At 43.4% G+C, this 15,605-nt stretch overlaps 1 protein-coding gene across 1 annotated transcript in view; it reads right to left on the minus strand.

Annotated features, from left to right (window-relative positions):
- Nucleotides 1–15,605, minus strand: part of LOC124605718 (cyclic GMP-AMP synthase-like) — a 264,748-nt gene that overhangs the window by 12,551 nt on the left and 236,592 nt on the right. The window lies entirely within an intron of this gene.

The raw sequence follows: 15,605 nt of genomic DNA on the forward strand, positions 1-15,605 counted from the left end.
GTACATCACAACACTTTCACCACCACTACCATAGTATACTTCACACAGTTTCTGTAGTGCCCCATTCGGCTGCTCCAGGTCCTTGCTAGAGGTTGCTGATCATGGTCTAGTGCCTCAATCGGCTAAGGCTGAAAGCCAGCAGCTCCTGGTGGGAAAATATTCTTTGTACAGCAGTGGATTGGCTCCAGCGAACAGTCTGTATCTGACACCAAACAGTCTGTACCTGTCACTATGCTGTATTATGCTACTTAATTATGATATCACAACATGACTTACAAAAACTGTGGATTTATTATAACAATGTCTTTTATTGTGTTCAGTGGCAGAACACTAGTGGCAACAAGTAGAACTTTTGTGTGCTCAGCTTCAGAACTTCCACTTGCACTACTTCAGTGACTGTCTTTTGGTGTGTTTCTCTATGGATAGGGTACTTCTCTCACTTCTACAGCAATGGCAACTTCTTACAGGCACCTTTGACCACCTCATTGCTATGTTGACAGTTGCCATGGCTTCCTCCTCGCATATACTAATTGCTGTTTCGCTAAGGTCTCTTTTCAGGATCAGCTTCATTCTTCTTTGATGCTGTGTGTAGTTTGTTTTCTTCTTACCATCACTCATGTACCCATGTCATTGCCACTTGGGTCAAATTTATCCCAGTGCCGCAATCAACCACATCAGTCACAATGTTGTTTTCTTTCTCAACCATCTACCAAATCCTTGACAACTCCTTGCTCAGGGTTCCTATCATTCCCCTAAACACCCTATGAGGATGTTCATCAGTCCACCCTGTGCTGTGTGCAACTGTCCTCAAATACAATGTTCTACCCTGCAGCCATCAAACCAAAGTGGGGAAATGGTGGAGGTGGGGGTGGTTGTAGTGGTGGTGGTGGTGGTGGTGGGGGGGGGGGGGGGGGAGGAGGGGTTATCAGTGCTGTCGTCATTAGTGAACAACACCAGTGCATACAGACAGGCTTGCCGAAGAAGTAGTCATTGCCACTCACACCAGGAAATCTAGCCACAAGGGACAACCAGATTGGCGACAACAACAAGGGCACAACAAGGGCACCCTGCAGCAAGCACTTCTGTCCGGCCCCTCCTGCTTTGTGCTACATGGAAGAGCTGCATGTGGGTACTGGAGCAGCTGTTTCATTCCTCAACTTTCAAATGTCCAGATGTCTGGGCTCCCCATCACTGGCTCCCATCTAACACCATCTAGAAAGCTACAATAAACATCATATACCTGTTCTTGGTCAATTTACCACCGCCATGGCTTACAAACCTGTAGTCCATCCTGGCACATATTTGGTTATTAACGATTATGGTTACTAATTATATCGCAAGTACTGTTCATGCTTCCAGACTAAAAAACGCAGCACCATAAACTGTCTGTATGAAGGCATCCATGGTGGGGTGGCCAAGCCATGCTGCCACAATGTGATGGACTGGAAAATACAGTGCATTAATATGTCCATATGTTCTGTGCCAGTTAAGCTAGAGAATTCTATTTTTGTGATTGTTGATTCACAGGACGCTTACTTGTATGCCAAGGCTGGTACTGCTCCTGCTAGCTTGCCCACTGGTCTACCTGCTCCTTCCATGCCAGTTTGGTATACATTGGCCAGGACTGCCATTTCTTCTGTGCTGGACAGGATTGCAACTTCACTGGACTCCATTTCCACCACTATGTTGTTCTGTGCCTCCACACCCACTGTACCATGCCTTCTGTGCCACCCTCCACTGGCTGCTGCCAAGATGGCAGGCAATGTACCACTTTCCAGACCAGCCTCTCTTGTGCCCCATCGTTTGACATGTTGCCCATGTTTCACATGCACCTTTCTGCCTCTCATCTGCCTGCAGCTCTCGCGTTGATATTTTCGCGCACCATCTTAATGGACTCCCCACAGATCTTGGGGTATGGCTCATCTGCCACGTCAGTACATACCATGCCTACATCTACGGTTTGTTCACCCATGCCTGACGCATTGGTTCTCCCATGTGTTTCCTTCAAGGGTGGCGCACAGATCACCAATGACTTTTCATCGGCTGACTTTATTTGTAGGATCTCATTATGAAGTCTTCTTTTCCGGTTGAAACTGGTGCCAATTTGAACGTGATTCCCAAGTCACTCATTCCAGCAGACTTTTTCCCATCATCAATAGTTCTATGAACTGATAATCACTCTCCCATTGTTGCCTATGGTGTTGCAACTCTCTGACTTGTTTCTTACTTTGACTTTTCATGTGGCCAATGTCGATGTTTTGGTTCTTTGTATAGATTTCCTACATTTCCATGGCCCCTCCCTTGACCTCCATGTGGTTACTGCACTACTCGTCGCACAAGACTGTCCAGTGTTTCTTCATCTACCAAATCTATCACAATAGCATGACATCTCCACCCTTCACTCCAGCAATGACACTCTATGCCAATAGATTGTCAACTCTACGGATGAACTGTACCTTGCTCATGAAGCAATTGAAGAGTTCTCTATTTTGAAGGTCCCCTCCATTGAGAATTCTGCACACTTGCCTTCAACACCTTCACCAATGATTTCTCAGGTTAGTGACTTTAATTCTTCCTGTGTGTCATGTGCCGTACCTCAGACAACTTCTGCAAAATCTCCCAGTCAAATGACTAGTGGCTTTGCACACCAGATCATCACAATTACTAACAATATACGCCATACACTGTATTTTATGTCTGCCTGGAGAGGCAAACATAAGTTGGAATTGGTAGCAGGACGCCACCAGGTGTGATGCAAGATCTGATGGCCGAGAAAAGATTAGTCTCAAAGTAAGGTGCCAGTGATCAGGAAGATTACTTATCTTTATTCTCCACACTGAAGCACGCACCATCTATTGTTCTCATAGCAAGTAGCTATGAACCTCCGGCGGCCACGACGTGAAGCTAAGGCCGACCACCACGCATGTGTGGCCAGGCTGAGTGATGGCAGGGAGCGCGTGATTTGGTTAAGTCCGTGGACATAGCATTGTATATCACAGATGAACCACCAGTTCATCAGACACCTCACTACCTTAATGCTACCAAGTTACGTAATGCTAAGGCTGCGCTATAGGAACTGTCAAATGCAGGTATTGTGCACACCTCTCATAGCACCTGGTTATCCCCTATACACCTGGTTCCACAAAAAGATAGTTTTTTTTCTGTCTCTGTGGAGACTACCACCAACTGAATGCTCATAAGTCTTTGGACACTTACCTTATTCCCCACAATCAGAACTTCGCTCAGCAACTTCATGACGTGCAAGTTTTCAACATGATCAACTGCCACAAAGCATACCATCAAATTCTCATATTTAAGGACAAAATTCTGAAAACAGTGATCACTACCCCCTTTGAATTGTTCGAATATGAATTGTTCGAATACTGCTTCATGCCATATGGTCTAAAAAATGCAGCTCAAACCTGACAACAATTTACTGACTCTATATTGTTTTTGCTTCCCTTTTGCTTCACGTACCTGGATGAAATTATCATTTTTTTTCCTCCTTCAAGGAACATGACTTATCTTCAACAGGTCCGACAAGTCCTTTCTGACCACCGTGTGGAAATCAACCATGCAAATCACAATTCCAATGTTTCTGTATCCTGTTTCTTGGACATTCTGTCTCATCTAAGGGTATCAACCCACTGTCTGAGAGCGGTGATTTCACCAATAACCTCCCTCACCCTGTAACCTATTGAGAAGTGAGATGGTTTCTTTCAACATCATATTCCTCATGCTGCCTCTCTTCAGGCCTCTTTAACTGATGCTTTGTCTGGAAAAAACACTTCCATGTGTCGTAAGAATCAGTGGTCCAAAGACATGAAGTGCTCTTTCCGTGACCTCAAGATGGCCCTTACAAATGCAGTCATGCTGGCACATCCTATCACTGATGCTTGCCTATTCATCACTACCAATGTGAGTGAAACCTCCATTGGAGCTGTCTTACAGCAGCATGTTTATGATCTCTCTCAACCTCTGTGTTTCTTCTCCAAAAAACTTCCAGCCTCTCAGTGTAAATGGTCCGCCTTCTACAGGGAGCTCATGGCGATTTATGAGGCTATGGATTACTTCTGAGAAGACACTGAGGGACAAGAAGTCAATGTGTTTACAGACCACCAACTGCTGGCTGACGCCCATTGTAGCTCCTTGCCTGATGTACCCCCTCACCACTTTCACCATATGGACATTGTATGTCAATATATGACTGATATCCATTACATTAAATGGGCTGACAACATTGTGACATGCTACATGTCACATGTGTATGTTATCTCTTCTACCATTCACCTGAACAAACACATGAGACAACAGCCTGTGCATGCAGATGTGCAGGACTTGATGAATGACCCTCCTTCATCCCTGATCATACAATCACATTATCTCCCTGCCTCAACATCATTTATGCGATATTTACACAGTACTGCCAGACCTCCGGTTCCTGCATATCTTTGCTTTATGCTTTTTTTGGTCTTATATAATCTGGCACACACTGGCATGAAGGCTACTACTAGGTTGGACATAGAGCATTTCGTGTGGTAGGGCATTAACAAGGACTGCCAAACTCTGGCCTGGGCCTGCCCCCCTTGCCAACATAGCAACATGGATCGGCTCTCCCAACTGCCATGAGGCCAGTTTGACATTCCTAAAGGCAGATTTGTCATGTTAATCATGACTTCAATGGGCCCTTACCTCCTTCAGGTGGTTGTTGGTACATACTATCCATTATCAATCACACCACCAGGTGGGTCGAAGCAGTTCCTTTACCTGTTATTACAGGTGACTCTGTAGTGTGAGCCGTCATCAGTAACTGGCTTGCATGCTTTGGCTGCCCCTCCTCCATCACCACTTGCCAGTGGTGGCAATTTGCATCATTACTTTTCACTAAACTGTGTGATTTGTGTGGCCCTGACAAATTCCAAACAATGGTATATCATCCTTAGAGTAACTGTTGGTGCAGCATTGGCAAAGGACTCCAAAAACTGCTCTTATTTGCCATGATGCCTCCTGGTCAGAGATCCGACCATGGGTTCTCTAAGGGAAATCAGCATGAATGTCCTTTGCTTTCACACCTTTCTTTACGAAGTACTTAATCACTGCTCAAGTGTCTATTTTTTCCATCTTTACAAATCACTACATGGAAATAACAACAGAGCCATGTCACCACCACAGCTCTCTTCCAAGAGCACTGGCATTGCATGTGTTTACAGGCAACAGTCCAATAAATATCACATGAACAACTCGTTGTGCTAGTACTGAGCAGTCATGGTGATTCTGAGAAGTTTCCAAACAACCTTTCTACTACCTCCTTGTATGTGCCTGCCACAGTGCCTCAGGAACTATCACCCTCTTCTGCTCACTCAAGTATCATGAGATTCGTCGTCAATGTCTCAGTGTTGGTTGGTTGATTTGGGGGATTAAAGGGACCAGACTGTTACGGTCATCGGTCCCTGTCTCAGTGTATCCTTTCAACAATCTATCTTTTCAGCTGCGAGATGGGCTGCTGCTTGTCCTCCTCACTCAACCGTGCTCTCTGGAGGATCCTTCCACTGCCCACATAATGCTGCTTTGCATCTTCCACACTCCACTTGACCCAGACAAAGACAATATCTCTGCATTAATTGATGCAGGCAGATGCCTTACCACCATCACCCCACTCCTTCAGTGACACACTCCATTACAACTACACTCTGTGACTGTGACCAGAGTGTGTCATCCCACATGTCCTCCTTGATGGCTCTGCAATTTCAGGGTGTCCACCATAATGGTATAGCCTCCACCAACCAGTCTGATAATCCACTGTTAACTCCTCAGTTCCACCGGACTGTTACTTACACCAATGATGACACACTAGTTCTTGCTTCCTCATCCTCTGCACTGCCAGGGGAGGGGGACTCTGTGGCGATTATCAGTATGTAATAGTTGCCTCTTTGGATTGAAACACTTTGACTAGAGCTCTATTTTGATGTTTTTGTTTTGATGCACATCTGTGCAATCATGTTCTGCTGTGTTATATGTGCAAAATAAAGTGTCATACACTTACTATTTGTATTTTGTAGTTACATTCATATGTAGAACCACAGGTTGTTCCATTTTAATGTTCTAGTTACAACACTTTGCAGATCTTCCTGCACAGAGTGGATTCTGTTCACTGCAAACTTGAAAACCTGCTTAAAGGTAATAGAATGAAAATATTTTCCTCTGGTGATTTAAGTGACTTCTTTAAGAATTCAAACTTTATAATGCTACTTCTGTGATGTTTCTCTGAATATGTGACCACATTATCAACTTATTTTATAGACCAATGTTTCAGCTGTTATTGATTGTAACTTACCTCATGGTACTGTATTTAGAGTAAACATTTTTACAGTCAACTTTCCAACTAGTATTACTGCTGAAGTAAATTTAAAGTTGACCAAATTTTTATAAAACCATTTGGCCATGTCTACAACTTTGACATAATAAAAGTACGCAACAGGGGCTGTGAAACTCAAAGAGTCTGTAAATTAGCCAATATCTTGTCCTAAAATAGGGGTCACAGATCAACATTACCAAATAGAAATATTTCAGCAATGACTACACTTAGCTAATTTTTGCCATGATGGGAAGATTTGCAATCAATATTTATTAGCCTCCAAACAGAAATCTGCAAATGGTCCCAAGTTGTATATTAAAACTTAACAATTCAAATGTACACTGTGCAAATTCTTTGTTGATAGTCAACCAAGTCTTTGATAATATTGAAGAAAGCAGTGTTTGATTGTGCCACGATATGTGTAATATCTCTATGCAATGCATCCAACAAAGAACTGGAGGATTAAAAAAATTATAATGCTGGGTGGCATTCATTAATTCATTCATTAAGCATGTTCTGTAGATCCAGTCAAGAACAACAACCTGCAGGTATGTAGAATGAATCATGGTAAACATTAACAAAAAGTAAGCAAATCATAGAAACTTAACCTATATAAGATGTTATCAATAATCTATCATTACAAAGGCTTACACCTAATGCTATTTGTACTTACACAATGCAAATTTAACCTAGTAAAACAGAAATAAAGCCACCATGTTGAAAAAACCTACTGCTTCGTCAGGTATATTAAATAGCTGCTGTTTATCTGTTACTTGATGACATTAGTATTTATTCAAAGAAAATTGTAGTGGACAGAACTTTCCAATCTCTAAATCTAGATATTCTGATAATTTGCAGAAAATTTGGATACTAAGATATGTTGTAATTTTCTTCTGCTTGGGATTTGATCAAAAGTATCCAGACACCCCTGTGTAATGCAAAGTTGGCCACTAGGTGTCACTCGAGACAGACTGGCTAGTGTAAAAGGTGTTAGGGAGAACTGTGTTGTCAGTAGAGAAGCAGTAACAACAGAATGGGGTGTAACAATAGAATGGGGTGGTCAAGAGATCCCAGTGACATCAAATCGGCTGCCAATCGAGTTACAAAGACATCAGGGGTATTTCAACCCTTCTAAGGCTACCCAAGTTGACTGCTGATGGTGTAAATGTGAAGGAAGAGCCATAGCTAAACTAAGACCAGGCAGACCTCATGTACTGATAGACAGGTACTGTCAAGCATTTCATTTCAGAGAGTGAATGTAAAAAATTGCATGAAATCAGTGGAAGGAATCATTTGGTGACCAAGACATCAACCTGAGTCTAGTGTCATGTTACCCCAACCACTGCATCATGCTTCTCACCTTGTTACATGGACAGTTATCCTGATGGAAGATGTCATTGCCTTCAGGGATGATATGTAGCATGAAGGTGGTCTGCAGACCACCAGTGCATGATGCGGGTAAGGGGGAGGCTAGGGCAGGGAGAGTTAGGGATGTAAGGTAGGTGTGAGAGACAGTGAAGTGCTGCTGGGGAGCACACAGGGACAAGATGTAGAGAGGGTAGGGCAGCTATGTGCAGTCGGGAGGTTATATGGAGGGCAGTGGAGAGGTAGGGGTGGGGAGGGGGGGGGGCATTGTGGATAATTAGTAAAAAGACTGGATGCAAAGGTGGAGTGTGGGCTGTGAAGAGCTGGAATGGGAACAGGGATGGGGCTGGATGGATGAGGACAACGACAAATGAAGGTTGAGGCCAGGAGGTCTAGGGCAACGTAGGATATATTGCAGGCAAAGTTCCACCTTTGCAGTTTAGAAAAGCTGGTGTTGGTGGGGAGGATCCATACAGCACAGGCTGTGGAGCAGTCATTGAAATGAAGGATGTGTCGGGCAGCTTGCTCAGCAAGAGGATGGTCCACTTGTTTCTTGGTCACAGTTTGTTAGTGGCCATTCATGTTGACAGACAGCTTGTTGGTTATCATGTCCACATAGAATGCACCATAGTGGTTTCAGCTTAGCTTGCAGATCACATGACTGGTTTCACAGGTAGCCCTGCCTTTTATGGGATAGGTGACATTTGTGACCAGACTGGAGAAGTGGTGATGGGAGGATGTATGGGACAGGTCTTGCATCAAGGTCTAATACAGCGACATGAGCCATGAGGTAAGGGGATGGGAGCAGGGGTTGTGTAGGGATGGACAAGTATATTGTGTAGGTTCACTGGACAGCTGAATACCACTGTGGGAGGGGTGGGAAGGATAGTGCGCAGGACATTTCCATTTCAGGGCACAATGAGAGGTAGTCAAATGCTGCCAGAGAATGCAATTCTGTTACTCCAGTCCTGGGTGATACTGAGTTATGAGGGGGACGCTCCTCTGCAGCTGGACAGTGAGACTTTGGGAGGTGGTGGGAGACTGGAATGATAAGGCATGGGTGATTTGTTTTGTACAAGGTCGGTAGGATAATTACGGTCTGTGAAGGCTTCAGTAATACCCTCGGTATATTTCAACAGGGACCGCTCATCACTGCAGATGCGACAACCATGGGTGGCTAGGCTGTACAGAAGGGACTTCTTGGTATGGAATGAGTGGAAGCTGTCGAAGAGGAGGTATTGCTGATGGTTAGCAGGTCTGATATGGATGGAGGTACTGATGTAGCCATCTTTGAGGTGGAGGTCAAAATCTAGGAAGGTGGCTTGTCGGGTTGAGTAGGATTATGTGAAGCAAATGGGGGAGAAGTTGTTGAGGTTCTGGAGGAATGTGGATAGGGTGTCCTCACATTCGTTCCAGGTACCAAAGATGTTATCAATGAATCTGAACCAGGTGAGGAGTTTAGGATTCTGGGTGTTAGGGAAGGATTCCTCTAGGTGGCCCATGAATAGGTTGGCACAGGATGGTGCCATGCGGGTGCCCATAGCCATACCCCAGATTTGGATGTAGGTAATGCCTTCAAAAGAGAAGTAATTGTGGTTGGTTGATTGGTTGTTTGGGGAAGGAGACCAGACAGCGTGGTCTTTGGTCTCATCGGATTAGGGAAGGATGGGGAAGGAAGTCGGCCGTGCCCTTTTAGAGGAGCCATCCCGGTATTTGCCTGCAGTGATTTAGGGAAATCATGGAAAACCTAAATCAGGATGGCCGGACGCGGGATTGAACTGTCGTCCTCCCGAATGTGAGTCCAGTGTCTAACCACTGCGCCACCTCACTCGGTGAGTAATTGTGGATGAGGATATAGTTGATCATGGCGACTAGGAAGGAGGTTGCTGGTTTGGAATCCGTCGGGCATTGGGACAGGTAGTGTTCAATACTGGTAAGGCCCTGAGCATTAGGAATGTTAGTGAACAGGGAGGTGGCATCAATAGTGACGAGCTGGGCACCATGTGATAAAGGGACAGGAACTGTGGAGAGTCAGTGGAGGAAATGGTTGGTATCTTTTATATAGATGGGTAGGTTCTGGGTAATAGATTGCAGGGGAAGCTCTATGAGAGCAACAATTCTCTCGGTGGGGGCACAGTAATCATCCACAGTGGGGCATCCTGGCTTTTGCTAGGTGGCAGGTCTGAGGGTGGATAAGTGTGAAGGAGGGGGAAGGCAGATGTGATTGGATTAAGTGGAAAAAGTTGGTGTGAAATGTTATAGAACAAAGAAAGAGTGGAAGTGGGGGGGGGGGGGGGGGGAGTTCGTACGATTAGATACAAGATCATATGGCACCAGAAAGGTGCTTGAAATAACATGTGAAAATACAGGAGAGTGATCAGTTTGAAGGTACGGGATTAATGGTGTTGGGAGGAGTAATGTGGAATGTAAGACATTGGACAAACAATCAGCATGTCTTGTAGCCATCTTTTGTGCATGACCGAGGTGGCTGACACAGTGTGGTTCATAAGTAGAGCATGCAGGGCATTTTGTAAGGCAACAAGTGAAACACAGGAAAGAAAGAGAAAAAAGGACGGGCTTTGAGTATAGTGATGCATTAGGAAACAGTAACAAAGGAAGATAACACTGGGTTAGGATCAAAGAAAAGCTGTCAGGCAAAAATCAAACAATGGTAAATCCAGGATGGAATGTAACAATATTATGAAAAGGAAAGTTGCTACTCACCATACAGCAGAGATGCTGAGTCGCAGATAGGCATAACAAAAAGGTTGTCGCAAAAAGCTTTTGGCCAAGAAGGCCTTCTTCAAAACTAGACAACAGACATGCACACACACACTCACACAAATGCAACTCCTTTCTAAACACCCATAATCCTAAACCCCCACCTGTTTCAGATTCACTGATGACATCTTAGTGAACTGAATCGAGGTTGAGAACACCCTATCCACATTCCTTCAGAACCTGAACAGGTTCTACCCAATTTGATTCACCTGGGCCTATGCAACCCAACAATCTAGCTTTCTAGATGTTGACCTCTACCTCAATGATGGCTGTATCAGAGCCTCTGTCTATATCAAAGCTAGTAATCACTAGCAATACCTCCATTTTGACATCTGCCACCCATTCCATACAAAAAAGTCCTTTCCATACAGCCTAGCCACCCATGGCCATTGCATCTGCAGGGATGAGCGGTCCCTCATGAAATATGAGGGTCTCACTAAGGCCTTTACAGAGTGTAATTATGCTCCCAACTTTGTACAAAAACAATCTCCCCACCACCTCCCAGCCACAGAAGAGCATTCCCCTTGTAACCCAGTATCACCCAGGAGTGAAGCAACTGAATTACATTCTCCACCAGTGTTTAGACTATCTCTCCTCATAGCGTGAAATGAGGAATGTCCTGCCTACTATCCTTCGCTTCTCTCCCACAGTTGTATTCCGTCGTCCACCAAACCTACACAATGTACTTGTCCATTCCTACACAACCCCGGCTCCCAACCCCTTACCAGATGACTCATATTCCTGCAACAGACCTCAATGCAACACCTGTCCTATGCATCCTCCCACCACCTCCTACACCAGTTCAGTCAAAAACATCACCATCCCATCAAAGGCAGTGATCTACAAGCTAAGCTGCAACCACTGTGCTGCATTTTATGTGGGAATGACAACCAACAACCAATCTGTCCACATGAATGGCCACTGACAAATTGTGGCCACGAAACAAGTTGACCATCCTTTTGCTGAGCATGCTGCCCAACACAACATCGTTCATTTCAATAACTGCTTCACAGCCTGTGCCATATGGATCCTTCCCACCAACAGCATCTTTTCTGAATTGCACAGTCAGTAGCTTTTCCTACAATATAGCCTACTTTCCCATAACAACACAACATCCTTCGTTTCAATGACTGCTTCACAGCCTGTGCCATATGGATCCTTCCCACCAACAGCATCTTTTCTGAATTGCACATTTGGTAGCTTTCCCTACAATATAGCCTTCTTTCCCGTAACACTCCTGGTCTCAATCTTCATTAGTCACTGTCCTCACCCATCCAGCCCCTTCTCTGTTCCCATTCTAGCACTACACAGCCCTCATTCCACCATCGCACCCAGTCTTCTTACTTCTTTTCGCTACCTCCCACCTCTCCACTGCCCTCCGTCTAACCTCCCGACTACACACAGCTGCCCTACCCTTTCTCCACCTTGTCCCCGTGTGCTCCCCAGCAGCACTTCACTGTCCCCCACCCCTACCCTATATCACTAACAGTACCTGCCACAGCCCCCTCCTTACCTCCAACCAGTTGCCACTCCCATCATGCACTGGTACTGCTGTTCACAATGTGGCATCATTTGCCATAGACTGCATTCATGTGTGTGTGAGTTGCATTTGTGTGAGTGCTTTTTTGTGTGTATGTGTTTGTGTGTATGTATGTGTGTGTGTGTGTGTGTGTGTGTGTGTGTGTGTGTGTGTGTGGTCTATTTTTGACAAAGGCCTTGATGGCCAAAAGCTATATTAGTGACGGTCTTTCTGTTGTGCCTACCTGTGACTTAGCATCTCCGCTATATGGTGAGTAGCAGCTTTCTTTTTCATCATATTCTTACATTCCATTATGGAGTTTCCATTATTTACTTTTTATTTGGCATTGATCTGGTATTCATACAGCCATGAGACACATTATACACTTGACACAATTGTTTGCAGTAAACAGGGTGTTTCAGAAGCAATGGTCAATAATTCACATGTGGACAGTACAGACTAAAAGCAGCTAAATTGTGCCAATAAAGATGGGTCCACAAATCAAGCATTGTTGAGATACAATACGTTTTCTGTTGTGGTTCATCAGTGCCTAAGAACACAGGGCATCTCTAAACATTAAAGTAGGTGTTCAAAATGTTGCACTTGCATCTTAATGCAACATGGAACTAGTCTCTGAAATGAGTTGTGAATCCTCTCAGGCAGTCCTGGGGAATTCTGAAAACGCTGGAAGGCTTCTTCAATCGGCAAGCATAATTCCTCAAAATGGCTGACCTCGGTAGTATAATGATGCTTTTGACATGACCCCACACACAGAAATCCACGGGACTTAAATCCACAGACCTTGGAAGTCATGACACACACCCTTCTCTACCTATCCAGTGTTTACCATATACTCGAGGTAGAAGCTGGCACATTTGTAAATGAAAATGTACTGAGGTGCCATCATACTTGAACCCCATGTTCAGGCATTGGTCCAGTGGGAGTTTGGAAGTACAGTCCACACAGACTGCATGTACTGCTGCCCAGTTATTCTCTGTGGTAGGAAGTGTGGTCCAATTATACAGTCTCCGAGCAGTCTGGCCCAGACATTCAATCAATAACACTGCTGATGTCATGATACTGCTTACAAACAGGAGATTCAGGGTACACTGCTGTTGCAACTATTGACAGAAATTCTCTCTATGAGGGAATTCTGCATTGTTGACGGCTTGCATTCACTGGAGACGATATGGACAGAGTACTTGCTGATGTAAAATCTGCCACAAACTGCTATGACTCAGGACATGCTCTTGGGTAGCAATCATCCTTGTTGAAGTACTTGGATGTTTGAGTACAATGCGTAAAACCCTTTCCTCAACATCAGGTGTTATGGATCTGGGTCAACCTTCTCATACATCATGTACGAAACTCCTGGTTTCTCTAAAGTACTGATATAACTTGCTATATGTACATCTGTCGGGCTGCCTGCAGAGAGAAATAGCTTTGTCATACAATTGTGTGCCTCAACACACTGCCATTCGCTTTGCCATAGACAAAGTGCATGTCAGCATACTCTTCATTGGTGTAACCTCTGTCCATGGTGCCTTCATGTTCGTAACTGATTGCAAAGCCAGTATGTCCCAGTACACATAAAGTGAAAGGGTAGTAGTTGCACATGACCAAACAAACAGATAGTCATTCCCAAACATTGAGATACCAACATAAATACCTTGGTATATAGGAGCATTTGCAGTTGGCTCCCAATCTGAATTAATGCAATACCTCGGCAACATGAATTTGCGGACCCATGTTTACTGGAGTTTTTTTGCTACTTTTGGCCACTACTTCAAAAATACCCTATGTATTCCCAAAATATTCATCCTATGCTCACAATCTTCCTCTGATACATACTCCCACATATATGCAATCAAATACCAATTCTTAATATAAAAATAAAAAGTAACAGTTCATCACAATGAATTTTTCTTCTACTGGGGGTAACTGGATTTGGTTCTAATAACCAACAACACACCAAGATTACGAATACTATGACTCTTTTCTTTTTTTTTTAATTATGTATTTCAGAATCTTGGTCTAATAATGGTTACTAATACCTGAAAACAGTAATGAGTAATCATTGAAAACACATTTCTCTGGAAGTCCAGAATGCTGCAAAAATTCCTACAGTTCTTAATGTTGCTTTTCTTATATGTAGATCATGGCATAGATTGCCTAGTTAGGCTTGACTATGTTACAGTAAAGTCAGCATTATTAATACTGTGTCAAGTAATTTTCTCATAATATAATATTCTTCCCAAATACGAGTATACTAATAGAAATGCATGGCAGTTAAAAGAAGAAAACAAAGTTGAAGAAAGATATATTCAGAAAAGAGTGAGAAACAATACAGTGAAGCTAGCACACGAGATGGAAAAAGGATAAAAAAAAGAAATAAACATGGTTGCTGACAATGTGACAGAAATACTGTTACACTTTTTGGAATTTTGAGAGGGTATCTACACCAATGATAGCAGATAATGCTTTAGTTTCCTCTTGAATGCAGCATGGTTTTGAATCAGGAATAGGTTACTGACTAGTTTATTCCAGACTCAGATGCTGGTCACAACGGATCTTGTACAATAGTTATAGAGTCATGATAAGTATTTGATATGCAAGGGGAAGTACTGAGGACATCAGTACTAAGAAAATAAAACCACTGTCATCCCAAACATTAGGGCAGTGTCGTATACTTTACCACATTGCTCAGACTGAAGAAAACAAAATGTGCAAAGATCAAGTTGTGCATGTAATCACAAGCATCCTAAGTGAACGTAGAATGTTCTGACACGATCAAACAACCCATTGTTACACACATATTGTATGCAAGCACTCATGGTTGGTTTTTGAGACCCACTCTCCGAACAATAATAAAACTACTTGTATACATGTTTGCTCATTTATAGGTTACAAGGTTGCAGAAAATTCTGCACCTCTAATACTTACAGGAAAATTCTGAATTTAATTCAGCCAAATTCTGCACCCTCAAATGTTGAAACTGAATAGAAGCTGATTGGAGGATATAATGTGGCCCAATGAGTCACAACTTTTCCTCATTTAAAATGATACATAGCATCAAATGCACTGACAGCTCAGTGAGGTGTTTAATTTAAAGTGTATAGAGGGTGCAGTTCAAGTGGAACACACGTGTAATGTTAGTAGTTGGAAAGGTGAATGGTCAACTTTGGTTCATTGGGAGAGTTCTAGAATTCTAGGAAACTGTAGCTCATCTATAAAGGAGACCACATGTAGAATACTTGTATGACCAATTCTTGAGTACTGCTTGAGTGTTGCAGGTCAGATTTATGGAAAATATTGAAGAAATTCAGTGGCATGCTGCTAGATTTGTTACCAGTAGGTTCAATCAACATGTGAGTATTACAGAAATACTCCATCAACTCCAATGGGAATCCTTGGAGGGAAGGTGACATTCTTTTCATGCAACATTGCTGAGGAAGTTTAGAGAACTGGCTTTAGTAAATGACTGCAGAATGATTCTATTGCCTCCAACATTCATCATGCATAAGGACTGTGAAGACAAGATAAGAGAAATTAGGGCTCATAAGGATGCATATATGCAACCATTTT

Source organism: Schistocerca americana, chromosome 3 (assembly GCF_021461395.2).
Source record: "Schistocerca americana isolate TAMUIC-IGC-003095 chromosome 3, iqSchAmer2.1, whole genome shotgun sequence".
Taxonomy (NCBI): domain Eukaryota; kingdom Metazoa; phylum Arthropoda; class Insecta; order Orthoptera; family Acrididae; genus Schistocerca; species Schistocerca americana.